Here is a 21,383-nt window from a genome sequence, read left to right on the forward strand (position 1 = left end):
CACACATCCACAGGTAGCTCCTCAGAAAAAAAAATTTAACATGGGTCAGTGCAAGAATATCTTATTTTAAAAATTACTGTCTGCTAGAAAGATGGCCATTTATCCTCCCAGCAACAACACAGAGGGCATCTGTTTCCCAAGAGTTGACCAGTCACGGTGTGACAGAGACGGTTCTTACTCCACAAGTATGGATCTGCTCCCTTCCATTTCCCTCTCTGCCTTACAGTTTGGCTGGAATCAGAAGACTAGTTCTTGCCAAAGAGAATGTGAGAAGCAGCAAGGTATCACTTCCTGTACAAGGCTCTTAAGAACAGGGATGGATTCTTCTTCCCCCAACTACTTGAGACACTGAAAGCAAAAAACTCTACAACTACGGAGAGGCGAGATTAAAAGCAACCCAGAGCTCTGGGTCACCACTGGAGATAGTCACTTGAATGGGAAAGAGTGAGAAACTTTGGTTATCTCAGGCCACTAAGATTTCTGTGTCTGTTGGCTGCAGTTAAGCATTAATTAACCGAACAAACAGCATTGAAACAAGTATACTACCAAGTGTGAAACAGACCACCAGCCCAGGTTGGATGCATGAGACAAGTGCTCAGGGCTGGTGCACTGGGAAGACCCAGAGGGATGGGATGGAGAGGGAGGCAGGAGGGAGGATCGGGATGGGGACCACATGTAAATCCATGGCTGATTCATGTCAATGTATGGCAAAAACCACTACAATATTGTAAAGTAATTAGCCTCCAACTAATAAAAATAAATGGAAAAAAAAATAAAAAATAAAATAAATAAATACATAACCAAATAAATTCAACTGAATGCTATTTTTAAAAAAAACTCAGTTTGATAAAATGTCATTCTCCTGTTTTGATTTACCCTTTATTACTGGAGAGCAAACAATCTGTGCTCATTAAGTATCTGTGCTTCTCATTTCATACACTATCAGTTCACCTGTTTTGCCAAAGTTTCTACCTCTGAAAGTGTTTTTCTAACCACAACAGTCGGTTGTCCCTATCATTCTCCTGCCGAACTTCAACTGTTCCTTAGTTTCATCTAAGCAATTTGTTTCTCTCCAGCTGGATATAAAAACTGTTTTTCTCACCACTTTTAAAACCTCTCTACAAAATACCACATAGTTCTGCTTACCAGGTCACTGCTCAATAAATAATTATACTAGGTGAAAGTCTTAGTTTACATTTTCATTTTCAAACAAGTTTGAGATTTAGAGCCTATGAAGTCTTGGTTCAAGGGAAATGAAACACTGAAAAATAAAAGGAGAGACTTTCACATCTAGGAGGAGGCTTGCAGGCCATCTGGACTTGCAGCCAGAATCTCTGGTTCAAAACTCAGCTTTGAGATTTTAAGAATATTACACAATTTCCTCCTTAAAGTGATACTGAAAATCCCTACATACCTCCAGGGTTATTGTGGGGATGAAATAAGATATTATAGATGGTGATACTTACGTTAGAAAAGAGGGAATATTTCAGATCAATAACCTAAGCTCCTACTTCAAGAACCTACAAGAACAAAATAAACTCAAAGTAAGCAGAAGGAAAGGAATAATAAAGAGGACAAATCAATGAAATCAAAAACATAAAGACAAAACTCAATAAAACAAAGAGGTTCGTCAACAATTTTGACAAATCTGCTCAAGACTGACAAAGAAGAAAAAGAGATACAAATCACCAACAATGGGAATGAAACAGGATATCACACAAGTCCTGCAGGCATCAAAAGGATAATAAAGGAAGACTAGGAAGAACACACGTAAGTTTGACAACTCAGACAAAATGGACCAATGCCTCAAAAAACACAAACTGCCACAACTCACCCAATAGGAAATAATTAGTCCTACAACTATTAAACAAATTGACTCTGTAATTTTAAAATTACAAAAGAAGTGTCCCCCAAAAGAAATGTCCAGCCCCAAAGGCTTCCACTGGAGAATTTCTACCAAGTGTTTAAAGTACTGGGTTGGCCAAAAAGTTCCTTTAGGTTTTTCCACAGCATCTTATTGGCCAACCCAACATAATGATCTATTATATACAATCTCTTCCGGAGTCGGGGGACACCTCCCAGTCTATCTTACCAACCCTGATACCCAAACCAAAGATAGCACCAAAAAAGAAAACGACAGATACATCTCTCTCATGAATATAAGACAAAAATACTGAACAAATAATAGTGCATGGAATTCAGTAATATATAAAAAGAATTAAATTATTCATACATCGCTCGTAGGTAGGGAGGTGTTAACATTGTTGATCTTATCCGGAAGCATGAACATTCATTCTCTCCATTTAGTCACACCTTTATTTCTCCTATCAAACAGTTTTGTCATCTTCATCCCTGCCCCAGTGTCTTATATTAAGTTAATTTGTATTTTATATAATTTACTCATCCATTCTCCTGGTTCTCCACCTCAACAGCTCATCCTCTGGTACCTTTCACCACTCCGTAAGTACAGTTTGTCCTCGGGGGTTTATCTCTTGTCCTCTCTTTCCCTATCTTTATTTACTGGAGTTTGCCAGCAGCTTCAATTAGCACCCCCTGATTGGAAGACTATGAAATTTACCTCTCTAATCTTGATCTCCCTTCTCCGATGGTCAGCAACACAGACATCTACCCCTCAGTGTTCCAGTGGCAGCAAGGGTACATCTCTGAGTATAAGGAGGTTACGTTAGTGTCTTCTCCCAGGAAAGAGGGAAGAGTTCAAAATATCGTGTACAGACATTTATCATTCAGATCACCGCCGATGCTGTAACTTTTTACTCTTTCCCTTAACCAAAATTTTTTTTGCTAATAAATGGGAATTCTTCATCTGTTAGCCATTCACTGGAAGGTTTGAAACCAGTTACATTCCTGGAAGCTGAAATGGTAAGTAACTCAAGTCAAAGGTCCAGGACGCATGCTGAGGAGTTAGCTGGGCTTCGAGTTCTCAGTCAGAATTCCACACCTGCTTGTCTTGTCCCTTCCCCGCCTCCCTCCTACACCTGAGCTTACTGGAGCCACCTCCTCTGTGAGTGCCTTCCCCTCTAACACTCCTTCCGTCTCAGTGGGAACATCGCCAGTGATGAGGGCCCTGCTTTCAAGAGTCTGCTGATAAAATAACCATCCTACTGACTCAACTTCTCTTCTTTTACAACTAAAAAATCTGATATTGAAACTTCCTATCATGGACCTGGCATATCTCTCTGTTCATTTAGGTCTTCTTTAATGTCTTTCAACAGAGCTATATAATTTTCTTCATTTAAGAAAAAAAAAACAAAACACTAAACTGAGCTAAAGCAAAACACTCAATGGAGAGAGGAAAAAAAGAAAAAAACAGAAGGGAGAGAAGGGAATGAACAGCTGGTTCCACTTGGGCTGCAGTTATGCGTTTTATCTGAAACGTATGGAGGCAGACTGGGACAAGAAACTAGACGCTTTTCCAGATGTTCCCTAATGAAACCTTCAACTGACTTTAATCTATTAAATACCTGTGGTAACAGTGAACATCTATTGAATGCCTACTGTATGCTAGGTTAGACCTACTGTGTTCCTTCACACACGTAATCTTCATGACAATCTTATGAAACACATACTACCAGCGTCCCCACTATGTACATGAGGAAACCAAAGCACAGAGGTTAGGAAATTTGCCCAAAGGCATCCATACTGAGTAAAACTTGGATTCAAAGCAGAGTTACTCTAAGGCCCACACTCACTCGTGTCTTACCCATTTAAGATAAACTGCCTGTGACGTTAATTCAGGGAACACAGATCACAGGTACAGCATGCATAAATTATTTTTAAATTACCCAGATTACTACAGCTCTGCTGTACACGGGTAATGAGAGCTGTAATTAACACACACGGTAATACTATTCCAAACCTCAAGTCAACTCTATATTCACACTGATTTATCTGCTAAACAAAACAAGAAAACAATATGCTCAGAGTGAATGACCTACCTGTGTGTCTGCGCATGTAGCAGTTAGTACACAGGCCCATTAAGCAGGCAGAACCTATTACAACCTGCGATTACTGCCATGGCCACAAGCCCTTCAAACTAGATAAAGATAGTTCTGCACAAAAATCATTTCAATAAGGTTGCTGAAAGCAGTATTTCAAAGATTTTTTTAAATTCTGTAGCGACACCAAACAACATCATTTCCTGATTTCCTGCTATGCACAGGCATGACAAACAGCCTGTTCCGGGAAGACTACCTAGTTTAAAATTGAGGATTTCAATAAGCTAAACGAATTAAACTAAAACAAATTTCCTGATACTAGCACTACTGTTAAGATTCTGACTTCTCTCTTCTATCATTCAAAATAACAAGATGCACTTTTCAGGGAAGCTAACTGTTGATAAAGAATGACTTGTGAAAACTGAATGTGTGCAATTCACAAGTTATAGGAAAGCAATGTGTGCTTTTCATAAGACAACCACCATAGTTTATTTACTGGGTAAACGTAACTTGGGTGTAAAACAAGGGAAGTAGAAAGTTGCTGGCAATTAAAAACCAAAATCAGGTGAGAAAAACTGGTTGTGCGCTGACACACTCGCTGAGTTACGAGTCACAATGACACAACCACAGAGAACCATGAGATGAGCCGCCTTTATTATAGGGCTTTGAAAAAAGGAAAAACAAGTGAACCCTGGGTCAAGAGCAGATTACTGAGTCCAAAGATGTTCCACAAAGGCCCTGAGTAGGCACACAATAAGCATTCCTTCCATTACTCAACTGTATATAGTGTATTAACAAACAAACATTCTTCATTAACCTAGGTGAAATATTGCTGCATTTAGTCAGTAATAAATCTCAACCCAGAAGTCTCAACTCCAGGATAAGTCCTTGATTGGAAAATTATGCCAATTCCTTTAACTGTTTCCACTCCCAGCAGTTTGATAACATCCCACAAATGAAAATCATGTCTGACAAGTCACTTTTTAACTAGAGTAATACAAAATCAAGATGCAAAATCACCTCAGGATGTTTTCACAAGATAAACCCAGGCCCGCCCAACAGTAACTGAATCAGAATTCCCAAGTATGGGACTCAAGTTCCTGCCATTTGACAAATCTCCAGGTGACTTTATTGCAGAGCACACACACAAATTCAAAAGTACTGGTCTAACAAAGAACTGACGACAGTCCTCATTCACACTGATGACATCTGAATCAATGTAATTACAGACAACTAAGGAGGCCAAAGAGCAATATACCTCATTCACGCAGAAAGTCTACAGACTACAGCACAGACTTCTGGAAGACAGGGGCGGGGCGGGTGGTGGGGTGGTCTTCATTTGTTATCACTATAGACCTACCACTTGTTATAACTGTATTTATATTTACAACATCCTCCAGTATACAATACTTTACACATACTATCTCATCTCATCCTCATGTCAACCGTCTGGGGGACAGGCCTGTTTTTTCTACTGTACTCTGAAGAAAAGTAAGTGTGAATCCCAAAGTCAGGTAACCTGTTTAAGGCCATACAGCAAGAAGGTAAGGAGCCCAGATACAAACCCAGATGCCAGAGCTGTACCCCGATACCCAAGGGTTCATGATTTGTTTACTAAAATACTCATTCTTCTTTCACTCATTTATAATAAGCATGCACTAGTTTCGCAATTAAGGAAAATGTTATTTTGCTGCAGTCACTGTAAAGTGACTTTCCCATAGATTTTCCCATAATCTGACAATCAGCTTTTTAGAAAAAAATTAAGCTGAATTCCTGCTTGACAAACCAAAACCCCAAGTAAGTCCCAGATGAATCTGAGAGGTAATTGTAATAAGTGAAACCACAAAAAGAACAAGGAAAACATAAATGAAATTTCACCTCAAGATAAGTTCAGCCACTTGTATTGGAATCCAGGCAAAAATGGAATCCATGAAAGAAAAGTTCAACAAACTTGATGACAAAGGGATCAAAGGCTTCTAATATTTGTTTATTTTTTTAAGTTGTGACTCAGTGAAGAGACTAGGGGGAGGCCTTTACAACACAGCATTACTTTAATAGAAGCAAAGGCAAGACTGTAGTAGCAAAAGGAAATAAACAGGAAGCTACACAAAAAGAAGGGGCCCAAAGGCTTAACATTTTTCAATATTTAATCATCCCAGAAATCAAGGAAATGTATCTTTAAGACAGGACACAGTGACATTTTCCACCTATAAATCAGCCAAGGGCAGTAAGATTACAGTATGTGGCACCAATCAGGATCAAGGCAAACATCCCCACATCCCCAGTGCTGGGAGCAGGTACCGACTCTCCTTTCTGGAACACAGTTAGGCCTGAAGCAATAGAAGCCCTGAAACCTGCCTTCACTGACTCTTCAATTCCACTTCCAGAAGTTATTTATAAGAAAGAGTCGAGAATGAGAACCGAGATTTAATTTTGAGAATGCCCACGAAGTACACTACTGACTATAGTAAAGTAGAGGACATCTCCGCACTCTGCTGGCAGCTACAGCGACAGGTACACTGATGCTGTATTAGTAGGAAAGTAAACTGAAATTTTCCATCTGTAACAAGTCCATAAAGTGTTCACATCTTTGACTCAGCAATTTCACTTTCTAGGAATGCATTCTATGTGAGCAAAGATTTGTATTGTAAAGATGCAATCACCAAGCATTCAACAGAAAAAGCTATAAATTAAATGTCCAAGATTAAAGGAAGGTTAAATACTAAGTATGATAAGTCCATGTCATTAATATGATTATTAATAAGCTTTTCAATCAGTTTCAATCAAACAGGGAAATGTTCACAATATAACTGTGAAAAAATACAGCTTCCACAGTATGGGAGGAGAAGGTGTAAAAACAGGTTTGTTTCTTTAATAAGATCTTCAGATGGATTTTGCTGAAGAATCTTTCCAGAATAGTTAACTTGATGTGCAAGTGCCTAGAGCATAAACTAATTTCTCTAAGAGTTTCCATTTCTCAAGAGAATAGGATTTTCACCTTATGCTATGGAGGCATACAATTCATATCATTAGGGCTCCAAGTCTCCCTAAATAAGACACAAAACTCATGTAGCAGTTTGCTAAGCATGACCTAAATCGTGCTTTATGACTCGGGCATCCAACTTCAACCTTCATGGCTGAATTCAACTTGAGACTCCAATTCTGTCATCCTTTTATAACTAACCATCTTTAAGAGTCATCAGGACCCCTAACTTCACAATTCCAGTCCTTCTTGACTCAAATGCTTCTTATCCTTTTTTAACCCATAAAGTAAAGGGGTGGACTGCATGCGTGTGCATGCTCAGTTGTATCCGACTCTCTGTGACCCCATGGACTGTAGCCCACCAGGCTCCTCTGTCCATGGGATTTCCCAGGCAGGAATACTGGAGTGGGTTGCCATTCCCTTCTCCAGAGGATCTTCACAACCCAGGGATCGAACCCCTGAATCTGACAGCTCCTGCACTGACAGGCGGGTCCTTTACCACTAGCACCAAAAAAAGAGTCAACTATATGACCTCAAAGATCCTTTTAGATTCTGAGACCCCACTGACTTACAACTGCCTTGCACAGAGAAAGCACATACATACTGGTTTCACTGGGGGGGAAATAATACCAACATACAAACTCAAGGTAGCAAGGCCATCCCCAAGACCTCCTTTTGTTTCACCTCCAAAATGCCAAGCATAATGCTTTAAGACCTCCCCTTCATTTTCCACTGCATTAATAATAATTTAGGGTCCTTATCAACTATTTTCTCCATTTTATGCCACAGTATTTTTTTTTATATTTTATAGCTCCGCTTCAGAAACAAAGGAAGTCACACTGGGAAAAGCCAAGGTTGGAAAAAACCCAGGATACGGAAAAAGATTTTATCAGTCTGGAATATCTAAGTACATTTAAAGGCAATCAAGGTAGAGTTGAGCACTTGGATCTCAAAACTACAGGGAAATAATTTAGTTTAACAACAGCATGCACACACACAGAGCTATGATTTCAGTGAGTATCCGTATCACTTCAGTGAGTCTACTCAATGCTCTGTCATGACCTAAACGGGAAGGAAATCCAGAAAAGAGGAGTGTATGTATAAACATAGCTGACTCACTCTGCTGTATAACAGAAACCAACTCAACAGTGTAAAGCAACTATACTCCAATAAAAAAATTATATATATACTAATATGTAAGACTGATTAGGGAAAAAAAATTATCACCTATTTTCTGGTCTTTTTTTTTTTTTTTAACAAAGTATGGTGTCAAAAACAAGAGAGTAAGCGTCCCCCCCTACTCTGTCCTGTTAGATGACACTGTATACTGAATACTGTATGCTGCGCTGAGGACCACACGTTAGGAGGGACATTAACAAAGTGAATGCAGGACAGAGGACTAAGAAACAGGTCAGGGGATTTGAAACTGTCAAATAAGAAACATCTGAAGGGAATGAGGATCGATAGTCTATGGACTAGAAGACCCAGGAAACAGGACGGTAATCTCAATGACCACAGGAGCCTTGAGAGTGAAGCTTATGCAAGAGTGAAGCTAGGAGGCAGAGACTTTAGCAAAATGGACAGGATATTTGGCATCTAAAGGAGACTGCATACTAACTCGCTTCAGTCATGTCTGACCCTTTGGGACCCTATGGACCAGAGCCCACCAGGCTCCTCTGTCCATGGGATTCTCCAGGCAAGAATATTGCAGTGGGCTGCCATACCTCCGTCCGGGGAATCTTCCCAACCCAGGGATCGAACCTGCATCTCTCACATCTCCTGCATTGGCAAGTGGGTTCTTTACCACTAGCACCACGTAAGTAGGCCCTAAAGGAGATTACTATCATCAGAAATGTGAACTCTACAACATTGAAGCTTCTTTTTCTGAAGAAAACCAGAAATAGAGATTTTCATGTGAAATCTCCCCATTTCTAAGAGCTGGCACCCAATGTAAGACTTGGTATAAGTTGGGCAGCCCAATTGTACATGCACAGGCCTTTTCTGATCCATGCACACCAATCTGCAACTCACGTCTCGGAAACATGATGGCTATCTTCCAGCATTGAAGAACTCTCAAGAGGGAAAAGAAATAGACTTGTTCTACACAGCCCTGAAAGGCGACACTCCCAGAGAGGCCAACTGCAGCTTGGGAAGGACAACCGTCCTAAAAACTAGTCTGCGAATTAGAATGGGTGGCCCAGGGGGTTGGCATCACTGTAAGTATTCAAAGAGGAACAGGTCAGTAACTCTGCCTTCTAGTACATCTTCTGGTCAAGTAACTAAAAGCCCACCCCACAACTCCCCACCCCCCCAAGTCTCAGTTTTCTTTCCTACCTTCCTTCCCCTTCGCAAAAGGGAATATTGGGTCTTCTCCAGTGGCTCAGAGAATCCGCCTGCCAATGCAGGACTCACAGGTTTAATCCCTGGTCCAGGAAAATCCCACGTGTCGCAGAGCAACTAAGCCCATGCTCTGCAACAAGGGAAGCCTCTGCAATGAGAAGCCCGAACACTGCAACAGAGTAGCCCCCACTCAGTGTAACTAGAGAAAAGCCTGTGTAGCAATGAAGACCCAGCACAGGCAAAAAAAATAATTTTTTTAAAAAATGGAATATTCTAACACTTAGCCTCCTATCTCTCAGAGTTACTATAAAGATCAAAATCTATGTGAGAAACAATATAGGAAAGTATGACATGATCGACAAGGACTATAGTAATTTAAGATATTAATCTACCATCATCATGTATTTATGTATGTCTAACCTCTCCTACTATACAGATGAAGGGCATATTTCAAATCTAATTCATTATTTTTTTATTCCTCACTCAGTAGCAAATCTTTGTTGAAAAAACATTTTAAAAAGAGTTGGAGGAAGAGGGTTAAAATGATGACAAATATAAGAGAATAAGAAAACAAACAGTCAAAAAGCAAACATCCAGGAGGTTAATCATTAATATCACTCACTGGTCAGTCTAAAAGGTACTGGGCCCGTCAAACAGAGGAATATACAAAAGCAGTAACGTGTGTGAAGGGGTGATGCTCGCAGGTAGGCACTGGCAAACCACAGCTAGGTCTGTTCTGTAAACCGAGGTACACTGGATCATTCGCTTACGGACGGCACGTGTGTACTGCTGCATGCACACACTGTATATATGTCCTATAAGTCTGTTTCACTCTACAAAAGCAAAGCTTAACAGTTTCTAAAATACTCTCTATTTGGCCGTTTACAGAAAAAGTTTGCCTACTTTTCTGTAAAAGTACTCCTGGGTTACAAACCACAAAGGTTGCTGGATGCTGAGACATAGTTCATCTTCCCACAGCTCCATCCTGTGTTTTATGGGTCATCTGGGGGACGTGTGAGCAAAATCCTATACTGAAAATTACAGCCTAAGTGCAGAGGAGGTAAATATGTCACCAAGTGAGGTCTTCATATTCCTCTGATACACCCAGGATTATAAAAAGTTTAATACTGCTTCTCTTCCATCTAGTAATATCACCAAGAACTCCAAGTGTACAAGGAGTGTGGAACCAGTTCAGGCACGAAAAGATCACGCTTACCGGAGAGTCTACCCGTCCCCCATGAGTTCTCGAACTCCATCTGCCTGAGCTCCCCTATTTTCAAGGAACCTACAAATACATGAAAAATCCTTTCTTCTTACTTAGTTACCCTATCATTACAGGTTTTCGAAAGAACAGCTGCGAAAATTAAGAGGAAAGAAAAATAGGGTGAAGATAAATATGTTAACAGAAGTTTTCTGAACTAAGTTTAACGTCCAGCAGAAATTAGTCCACAGGTTTACAGCTTTATGAAAGGTTTATATTCCTTGCCTCACTCTGAAGTAATTATATGCAAAGACATTCAAATCTCTACCAACAGAGGAACCTTCATTCTTCTCCTAATACCTGAATCTCCTTCTGCTTTAGGCAGTACTTCCAACTCTCCCTCCAGGGTAACCACTATGTGGTCCCAGATGTGATTTACATAAGACGACTCTTAAGGATTTCTCCCTCCAGTTTAGATAGCTTCATTTTTGAAGGCTGGGCTTCCCATGTAGTTTTTGTTTTTTTAAATCTGTGCCTTGTGGTCATGCAGACAGCATGTCCCCCAGGGTTCGCTCAGCCAATGTCTTGTGCTCTGCTTCAGTTTTCTAACTGTACTGAGCGGCTGGGATGGTAACCTGGGCGATCCTGATAGTCTTTCCAGTTCGTGCCTCAGTTAGGGACCCCCCTACTCGGCACAGCTTACCGAAGCCCAGGCCCTACTCCTGCACCACCCTTCAGAGATTTCACTCAACAGCTAGCCTAAAGCCCTGAGGAAAAGGGCAGCTCCTTATCTAATCCCCACACCATTCTTCCCATGGCTTCAAGCCATCCATTCAACCTCCTCCTTCTCAGGCTTAACTCTACCCCTGACTCATTTCTCTCTATTCTGTTTGCAGGAAGCCTTTCCTCTCCACAGGTTAAAGCTCTGAAGCCTAATGACAAAAAGATTCCAACTACATGCAGAACATTAAATGCGAGTTTCCCCTTTGATAAAGCAAGGGGTGGGAACCTGAAGACTCAAAGTGGTGAATCATTTATCTAGTAGTTATGTCCCTGAGAGCAGCGGCTACATCTTGAAGTATTAAATAAACCATGTTTTCAGTGTTCTGAAGATCTACAATTCTAACCCTCTTCCAGAAAGCACTCAGACTAGGTTCCCCCATACTTCTGATTACTTCTGACTCCTCAGACTCCCCACAGGAAATTCCCACAGGAGAAAGTATTTTCAATGAACCAAGGAAGAGTTTAAGAAGCTGGGTCTTCTTTCTTTTAAAGCCCCCCGCTAAAAGTTGCTGAGAAAGCTGAGCTCCACTCAAAAGACTATCAGGATCTCCCAGGTTAGCATCCCAGCCGCTCAGTGGAGTTAGAATAACTGAACGAGAGCGCAAGACATTGGCTGAGCGAAACCGGGGGGGAAATGCAGTCTGTGTGGCCACAACGCACAGATTAAAAAAAAAAAAAAAAAAAAAAAAAAAAACTTGGGAAGCCCAGCCTTCAAAAATGAAGCTACCTAAACTGGAGGGTGAACTACTTTAGACTTCTTAAGTAAATCACATATGGGAAAAAAAGACAAGGGTCTGATCCTCCTCCGAAGACATGGAACTTGGGGCTTGATGAAGCCCCTTCGAATTTTTGAAAAGAAAAGAGAGGGGAAGAATCCACCGAAGTTAAGTCTTTTGAGAGCCACGAATAACAATGGCTCAAGCGGTAGAGAAGAGAAACAGCCTCTCTGCAGTCTGGCAGCCCTGCCGGGCTTCCAAAGCGTTTCGGATTCTCACTGCACTCTGCCGCGCGCTCGGTTAACTCCGCTAAGATTTCAGCCGTGCAGACGCGCTCTCCGCAGCCCCTCTCCCGCCTGAGTAGCGCTAGGCCCATCACTACAGAGCCTGGGTACCAGAGCCCCAGATACACAGAAGAGATACACCTGGACCCTTCCTTGCGCAGGAAGTGGCTATTCTGATTGCGGGCTCCTCGTGAAAGGAGGTGAGCCGGGAGAAAAGAGGCCAAGGAAGAGCAGCTGCAGGCGGCTGTGTCTGAATGCCGCGGAAAGCAGATGTGGAAGTGTGTGCGCGCTCAGAACGGGGGTGGGGGCGGGCCGGATGCCCCTTCGTGGACCGAAGATGCTCTACAGAAGCAGCTGGACAAACACAGGGGGGCAAAGGATGGGGGAGGACTTTCGGATGCAGAAGTGGCTGCACGGCTGAGGCTGAGCCTTTAGAAAAAGGGGTGGAGGTGGGTGCGAGGTAACCGGGGCTCTAGGGGGCGTGTGGGGGTGGGGAGGTCGCATTTAGAGCTCCCTATACCCCCAGGGTGGGGCCCGTTACCGGTTATCCTCCTCACTGGTGGCTAAGGCCCTGGAGGTCTCTCCCGGGCCCCCGAGACGTCTGGCAAGGCCTACTCCGAGGCTGCACGCCCCCGCCACGCAGGGCAGCAGCCTCCCCCCCGGCTCCCGCGACCCCAGAGCAGCCAGACCCGGTCCAGCCCGGTGCCCGGCTCTCGCGGCCGGCCCCGGGGTCCCTACCACGAACCTCTTCCGGACCGCCGCCCCGGCTCCTCGGGGCTCCCGCCGCCGCCAGGAGTCCTACCGGCTTCCAGTTCAGGGACGAGCCGCTGCCGCCTGCGCGAGACTCGGGTTCCCAAGAGCCGCTCTCTCCGCCTGCAGCCCGCCTTCCAGGCCGCGCCGGATCCTCCGCTCCCCCTGCTGGCGAGCAGCCATTTCCGACCTGTACCGGCGGAACTTGCCGAAGTGCGCAGCGCCGGAAATGGCCGAACCCCTACCCTCGCGAGCCTGGAGTCCGGGGAGGGGGAGGAGGAGGGGAGGAGGAGGGGAGGAGGAGGGGAGGGGGAGGGGCGAGGGCAGAAGGGGCGGAGCGAAGGCCTCCGCGGCTCCGCCGACCGCGCCTGAAATGCCTCGGAAGCCTCGGACCCCGCAGCCGGGCTCGCCAGGGTCCGTGAGCGGCGGCGCCGGGGATTGTGGGAGCCGCCCGCGGGAAAGAAGCGCCGGCCCGCCTCTCTCGGCCCTCAGACCCGCCTCCTACCAGTGTCCCAACTCTTTCCGAAAAACCTCTCCGGGGGGTGCAGAGCGAAAGCTCTCCGCTGGTCCTGGAACGCGTTCCGACTCCAGAGCCTCAGCCATTGAACTTCGGGTCTAAAACTAAAGCCGTCCCCACAGACAAGGCCTTCTTCAATGAGCTGACGGTCTCCCAAAAGGTCTGGAGTTGGCAAACAGTAAATATTTAACAACAAAGAAAAGGCCGGCCGGCAAGATTGCCTAGGGGGAAAATACCGAGGCTTTGCAGAAACAATGGCTAGTCCAGTCGTGTTGGCGTGATCAGCCACAACCGGGAGGAAAAGACGAAGCCGTTTGAAATACTTAAGAGCCAACCTCTCGTAACGGAAAAGTGCACACATCCTACAACTCTAAGAGACTTGTCAACCTTCACACTTGCAAAGTCAGGACTAGGCTTTTCGGAGAAAAATGGCGGGAGTGGGCGAAGGACGATGGATCTGGAAGACAGAGCGTCTAAAGAACTATGGCTGGAGGTTCGCAACATTGTACAGGAGGCGGTGACCAAAACTAGCCCCAAGAAAGAGAAGGAACTCCACCAATCCTGAAAGATAGACCTGATCATTACTGGTCACTCAAGAATGAGTTTAAATCATTACTTAAAATCTATAACTGCAATATGAGCTAAGATCAAACTTGCTCCAACTTTTTAAAAACATGTTTCTAATTTCCAAAGGGCGGGGCTTCTAGTCCAGGGGACCGGAAACACTCCAGGACCCGAAGAAGCTGCTGGCTGGGATCCCGGTGCTTGGGTGGTCTGTATCTTAGAGGAGCTCAACCCCCTGAGACCACTCACAGCAGCCCTGTTTCATCCACACACCCTTCTTGGGGGAGCCCAGAGGCCGGACAAAACCCTGAAGATTGATGTTTCCCATAGGGGACAGTTTGGGCCGAGGATTCCATATGCAAAACAAAACTTTTTAAAAACCTAGCAACCTGTTTTCCAGGGAGCACACTTCCTCTCTCCATACCCATCAGCCCCTCCTTTTTCTGATCCCCCTTTTCTTCCTTCTTTCCTGACATCTTCCTCATCCCTCACCACACACTTCTCTCTCCTTTTGCCTTTATTACAAAGAACTAACTCAAACCTTCAAAGTCTCACCACCATCATATACGTGCAAAAACAACTCCTTTTTAGCTTTTGCCAGTTTTGTTAAAGAAGGCTGGAGGCAAGGAAGCAAAAATCAAAATGCTTTAAAAGTCAAAAGCATTGCAAGAAATAAAAATAGGGAAAACTGTCGCCCAAATATTATAAGCAGCCTAAAGTTGTCCTTTTTTCTTTTTTTTTTTTTTAATAGTTCATCTTGACTCTCCTCCAGAGGTCTGTGGCAGCAGGCAGAAGACTGGCAGTGTGGTAGGAGACGCAACAGAAGCCAGGGCTGGTTCATCAGGTGTTGGTTCATCACCAGGTGCTGGTTCATGTGCCCGTGGACAAGAGAGGACCTGCAGATAGCTTCTTCCCGGAGGACTCAGCCCAGACAACTTCTCCACCTAAATGACTTAACACATTGCTGCCCCAAATGTCGACTCACTTGATTCCAACAGCAGTTCAAGATTTAGGCAGAAAAAGGATACACAACCAAAATGTGGTGAAATCTCGACATCCCCAAAGCCCCAGGCGCTCCTGAGCACCCGCCTCCTGTGGATCTTGTCAGTCTTTCCTCTCCCACTATTTCTTCCTCTCCCACAGTTCATGTCACTAACTAGTTATGACTTGGGCTTTTTTGGGGGGATGCACTACAGGGCATATGGAAATTCCCTAATCAGGGATTGAACCCACGCCTCCTGCAAAGGAAACTCAGAATCTTAACCACAGGATCACCAAGGAAGTCCCTGGGCTCCTTTCTTTCCTTCCCACTGTCTCTTCTGAGCATCATCTCAACTTGAAGCAGATCCCTCACTGCATCACCCCAGTCTTGTTTTCCAGCTGCACTCGAGACATCACCATACCATCACCATCCTGTGAATACCTATTTTATGAATACTTAATTGCCAGGCAATACGTTCAACCCTTTGTAAGCACTGTCTCATTTCAATCCTTGCAGGGTGAAATCAGCTTACTGATATGTAAAGAGGCTAATTCATACCTTCCCTGGTGGTCCAGTGGTTAGGATTTTGCCTTCCAATGCTGGGGGTGTAGGTTCGATCCTTGGTCAGACAGCTAAGATCCCACATGCCTCTCAGCCAAAAAAACCAAAACATAAAACAGAAGTAACAAATTCAAGACTTTAAAAATCGTCCACATCAAAAAAATCTTTAAAAAGAAAAAAGGCTAAATAAAGAAGGTGCTGAGTGATCACAGATCACAGAGTGAGGCACCAAGTGATCACAGATGCGACTCCCAAGTCTCCCCAGCTCCAGAGTCAGCTGAGCACTTATCAAAGTGTATGCAAAGTTCTTTCATATATGCAAAATGTCTAAAACATGATCCTGCCCTCATACCGTAAAAGTCACAACTTAAAAAGATGAGTAATTACCAGAGAGTAAGCATAACAATATTCATCCATAAGAGGTCATCAATCCAGTTACATGTAATGGATGATAATTTACCACACCCTGTATAAGCCTCTGGTGGTAAAAATAATCAGTGCTAACATATACATGTTGAACAAGACCAGGGCTGCACCACTAGAAATAAACTATGCAAATATGTAATGACAGACTAAACAGCATATTCATATGATGGAATACAACAATGAGAATGAGTGCTTTGCAAACATACACAACAATATTGATGAATGTCTCAATGTTAAGAAAAACTGGACACGATAATATACAGGCTATGATCCCATTTATAGAAAGTATAAAAAACAGGCAAAACTAATCTACTTTTAAGGAGTAGTGACTGGAGGGGAGCAAAAGGGGCTCTGTGGGTGCTTGTTCTATCTCTTGAGCTGGGTGTGGCTCCAGAGGTATGTTCAGTTTATCCAAACCCATCAAGTTGTACAATTATCATATGTGTCCTTTTGTGGATATTATCCTTCACTTTTGAATGTTTTTTTTTAAAAAGTAATTAATGATCAAGGCAAGAAGCCTTTAATCACCCTTGAACATTGTCACTATGGTTATGCTAGAGAGGCCAATCATTCCTGGGCCCACCCCCACCACCTTCTCAGAGACACTAAACCCTGTCCATCCGTCCGTCTTCAGAAGAGTCACCTCCCCTCCAGCCCCAGCTGGCTGGACCTGGAAACTTGACACTGTGAAGCTGAATCAGGTGACGAAGTGCTTCATTCAATAAACTACACAGATTTGGGGCAAAGAATTTCTGGACATATGCACAGTGATAAACCAAGAAAACTGGTCTGCAGAAAAAAGAGCCAACACAACAAAGGAAGCAAAACAAACCTGTGGGAGGAGTGAGATGCCCCAGAGGCTGTTTACGCGCCGGCTCTGGTACACATGCACCCCACCTGTCACTGGGTATCCCTAAGATTGCTCATGTAGCCTTGCTGCTTAGTCGCTCAGTCGTGTCCGACTCTTTCAGACCCCATGGACTATAGCCTGCCAGGCTTCTCCGTCCATGAGATTTCCCAGGCAAGAATATTGGAGTGGTTGCCATTTCCTTCTCCAGGGGATCTTCCCAATCCAGGGATCAAACCCACATCTCCTGCTTTGGTTTCTTTGCCACTGATCCACCTGCGAAGTCCCATGTAGCTCTGTGATTTCAAAAAAGAAAATCTTACTTATTTAAACTAATTTGAATAGGTTTCTGTTTGTGGCATATATTATCTCATTTAGTTCCTGTAACAACCCTACACAGTAAGTGCCATTATGATTCCCATTCTCAGATGAGCTAACTGAAGCCCAGAGAGGTTAAGCAACTTGCCCAAATCACACAGCTGGTAGGTGATGTTGGCAGGATTTGGATCCAAGCAGTCTGATCCTGGAGTCTGAAATCTTAACAAATCAAGTGCATTGCAGTGATAGAGAAATGCTGAAAATGTCAACATGAATTGCATGTTGCAATCTAACTAAAGCATCTGATTTTAAATGGAGAAATGATAAAGAAGATTTAAAAACTGGCTGTCCAAAGAAGTTGGTAAGCACTTAATTTTTTCACAAGGGAATTACAGTTTGAGTTATAGATGTCAGAGAAATATAAAATGCATATAACATGACAAATTATACTAAGCAAGACTGTGTTCTTATACCAGGAAATTGTTTAAAAATTTCAGCAAAATGCTCTGTTATCAGGTCCCCACAAAACTAGATTACCTAGTTTTCCCAGAATGTTAATACCCAGGAGAAGGGGATTTTAGTCCTATGGAAATTAATGATTAAAGTTACTCCCTAAAAAAAAAAAGAAAAGTTACTCCCTAAGAGGGAGGCAGACGCCAGTGGTCACTTCCCACGATGATGGCCAGACTCACAATCCACTCAGCAAGGCTTCTAGATCAATCACAACCAAGCCATTGGTGACCCCCAGCAACCTCAAATGGCATGATTCAGGAATTATCAGTGAGTTTAAGTCAGATAAGAACTTGTTCTCTCTATAATGCTTTGACTTTAGAAGAAAGTGCTGACAACCACCACTCAAGATCTTTTCTATATATAAATGATTGAGCAGTTTTGTGGCTTATATTTAGAACAATGCATGACAATTTCTAGATTAGAGTCCCAAGGTTACTCTTCCCTTTGGTCCATCAATGCCAGAAAGACAAAAGGTCACCTTCTGAGGCTCCATGGATGGCATTCTTTAGCCTGCTAAATGGCTCAACCCAAAAGTCCTTGCTTTGATGTTACCTTTTAAAGGAGGCTGTTTTTTTGTTTTGTTTTTTTTAATAATCTGGCAAAAGTAGGGATGGTTTGAGCAGTTTGTGGCTAATTTGTAGTAAGAACACTGAGTTAAACTGAGCTCCAAAACAAAGCACATATTATTTCAAAATGAGGATTTAATTCATTTCCTCACTACCTTGCATGTGACTGTGAAAAATGTTTTGCTAATAAGAACCTACTAGATAGCACAAGGAACCCTACTCAGTACTCTGTAATAGTCTATGTGGACAAAGAATCTATTGATTAAAAAAGAAGAGTGGATACATGTACATGTATAACTGATTCATTTTGCTATACACCTGGAACTAACACAACACTGTAAATCAACTGTACTCCAATGAAAATTTAAAAAATATATAATAAAGTTTTGTACTAGTTTCACATCAGGAAACTTAGCCTGATATGAAACTAGTTATCTACATAAGACATCTAATCTGTAATGATCAATTAACATTCTAAAAATTAGCTATTGTCCAGACTTTCCTAGCAGTCCAATGGTTAAGATTCCATACTTCTAATGCAAGGGGCATGGGTTCGATCTCTGGTCCAGGAATGAACCAGAGTAAAAACTCACAGGATCTCTGGTCCCACAGGCTGTACGGCCAGAGGAAACAAACAAACAAAAAAAAATAGCTACTGTCCTTCAAATTGGAGTAGGAAATGACAATGTACTCCAGTACTCTTGCCTGGAAAATTCCATGGAGAGAGGAGCCTGGCCGGCTGCAGTCAGTGGGGTCACAAAGAGTCAGACACAACTGAGCAACTGAGCACACACACATGTCCCTCAAATATAATAGATCTGTCTTTAAGTTCCCTTCTTCCTTTTATTTTTTCTTCTTCTTTTTTTTGGCCATGTCATGAGGCCACACTGGGTCTTAGTTTCCCAACCAGGGATCAACTCCACACCCCATGCATTGGAAGCACAGGGTCTTAACCACTGGACCACCTGGGAAGCCCCTTCTCCCGTGAGTTTTTACTCTCTGCACAGCTTTGCCAAGGTAATCACATTGAACATTCCGTATATCTCAAAATGTGATCAGAATTTCCTAAGCTTGCTCCTGAAAGTTCCAAATAGTGCTACAGATGTTCCCAAAGGCTAATATACAGGCCCCTAACACATGCCCTTTTAGGACAGTGAATAATGAAAACAAGACCAGTTAACCATATCATGTCACAGCACAGCATGAATGCCTAGTTGAAGAACTTAAGGTAATAAGGGTTACAAGCAGAAAAAAAGACAAGTCAGGCTGAACACTGATGGCTGAGTTCCAATGTCACGTTTGTAGGCAGCTCCATGACTCCAAGATGGTCCTAATACCAAAAGTTATCATTTCACAAAGATTCAAAAAATCAACTGCTCACTACTTCCACTTATAAATCCTTCCTGTAAACAAGGCATTCCAACTGAAAATTAGCCAAGTGTCTTAGAAGTACTTAAAGAACATCAATTAACTTCTTACTTGACCAATCTGGCTGGAAAATCAAAATTGAAAGTGCAATTTCTGAATGTAATCTTGCTCAAAACTTTAAAAAATACAACTTTTAAATAACATACAAAAAAAAGGTATTAAAAAAAAAAAGTAGTTTCTGCCAACCAGATTTTCAAAAGAAAAATGTGAAGATTTTAAACCAATTCATGAAGGTTTGCAACAAGATTATATTAAAGAGAAATGCTATTTTCCCAAGTATTCCTAAATATGAATTCTCACACTAAATGGTAAGAACATGATGCTAGTGGACCCAGTCAATCCCAGAACGAAATAATCATTGACCCCTTCCCCAACCCAAGCCTTCAGAAGCCTTGCAACTGCTATGCCACAGGTCAAAAATGGAGCCAAATGGAAGTGTGACCACATGTCAACAAATATATCAATTCCGGAGGCCAAAACTAACAACCCAAACTCAACTCTGACAGACTGTGTCAGATATTGCATCCTCCTGTTACAAAGGGACACCCATCATTACATTATGTAGGTTATAAAGAAAAGCCTATTTATAAAGTGAAGAGGTGATTATTTAGAAAAAGGATGACTGACATAAGCGATGTAAATAATCCAAAAATACTTTAACCACATGTGAAATATGCTAAGTATGAAAATCCTTTAAAAGTTCAAATACTACATGCATTTGTATTATTTTTATGTACATTTAACTAGGTTGCAAAAATGCTCAATATTTCCTTATATTTCATATTTAATTAACTTAAATAATAAGTAAATATCAGTAGGAACACAAATTTGCAAAAAAACTCACAAAAACTGATAAATAATTGCCAATTCTGTGGCTTCCTTCCAGCTCAGAAGCACAATTTTATAAAACTGCTATCTCTGTGTATTAACTAGTTTTATTTCTTCTTTTTTCACCTACTTTGAATGGACTATATGCTTCCAGATGATTCTCATAGTCATCTCTGAAGACATTCCATGTCTGTCTCAGTGGCTCCTGAATAACAGTTTGTAGATAGAATGGAGTTTTCATCAGACCACAGTTAAATGAGATAAACAAAGGCAAGTTACTAAGTTTTTAGTAAAGCTAAATTTATTCAGTTTACTTTATTGAATTTATTACATAACAATAATAATTATTATTGCAGTTTCTTTGTCCTTTACTTTGAGATTATGTCCTTTCCCTTTTCTTGTGTTAAAAGGTATCTTTATGGAACTTTAGTAATGGTAAATGGCAGTTTTTTATCTTCCTCATGTGACAAAATACTGAAACATACCTATTTTGCCCTCCCCACCATTACCAGTTATTTTATATTTTACTAGTCCAGTAAATCCAAAAGTCAATCAATTAAATATACTCCTTCATGAGACGAACCTATTTGCAGGGCAGGAGCAGAGACGCAGATGTAGAGAACGGATGTGTGGACATGGAGTGGGCGGGAGGAGGAGATGGAATGAACTGGGAGCCTGGCCCTGACATCTGTACAACTGCCATGTGTAAAACAGACAACCAGTGGGAAGCTGTCACAGTACCGGAATCTCAGTTCCATGCTCTGCGATGACCTGAAGGGGTGGGATGGAGGGTAGCGGGAAGAAGGTCCAGGAGGGAGGG

At 42.4% G+C, this 21,383-nt stretch overlaps 1 protein-coding gene across 4 annotated transcripts in view; it reads right to left on the reverse strand.

Annotated features, from left to right (window-relative positions):
• Positions 1-21,383, reverse strand: part of EXTL3 (exostosin like glycosyltransferase 3) — a 125,360-nt gene that overhangs the window by 49,028 nt on the left and 54,949 nt on the right. Inside the window, exon 1 of one of the 4 annotated variants that reach the window (XM_065908046.1) lies at positions 13,066-13,208. The exons of 1 other annotated variant lie outside the window; for it this stretch is intronic. The gene's annotated coding sequence lies outside the window, so the exon portion shown is untranslated. Of the gene's footprint in view, positions 1-13,008; positions 13,209-21,383 lie in introns of those variants that run through there. 2 more of the 4 variants (XM_065908045.1, XM_065908044.1) reach the window with 2 other exon arrangements.

This window comes from Muntiacus reevesi, chromosome 17 (genome assembly GCF_963930625.1).
Source record: "Muntiacus reevesi chromosome 17, mMunRee1.1, whole genome shotgun sequence".
Lineage (NCBI taxonomy): Eukaryota > Metazoa > Chordata > Mammalia > Artiodactyla > Cervidae > Muntiacus > Muntiacus reevesi.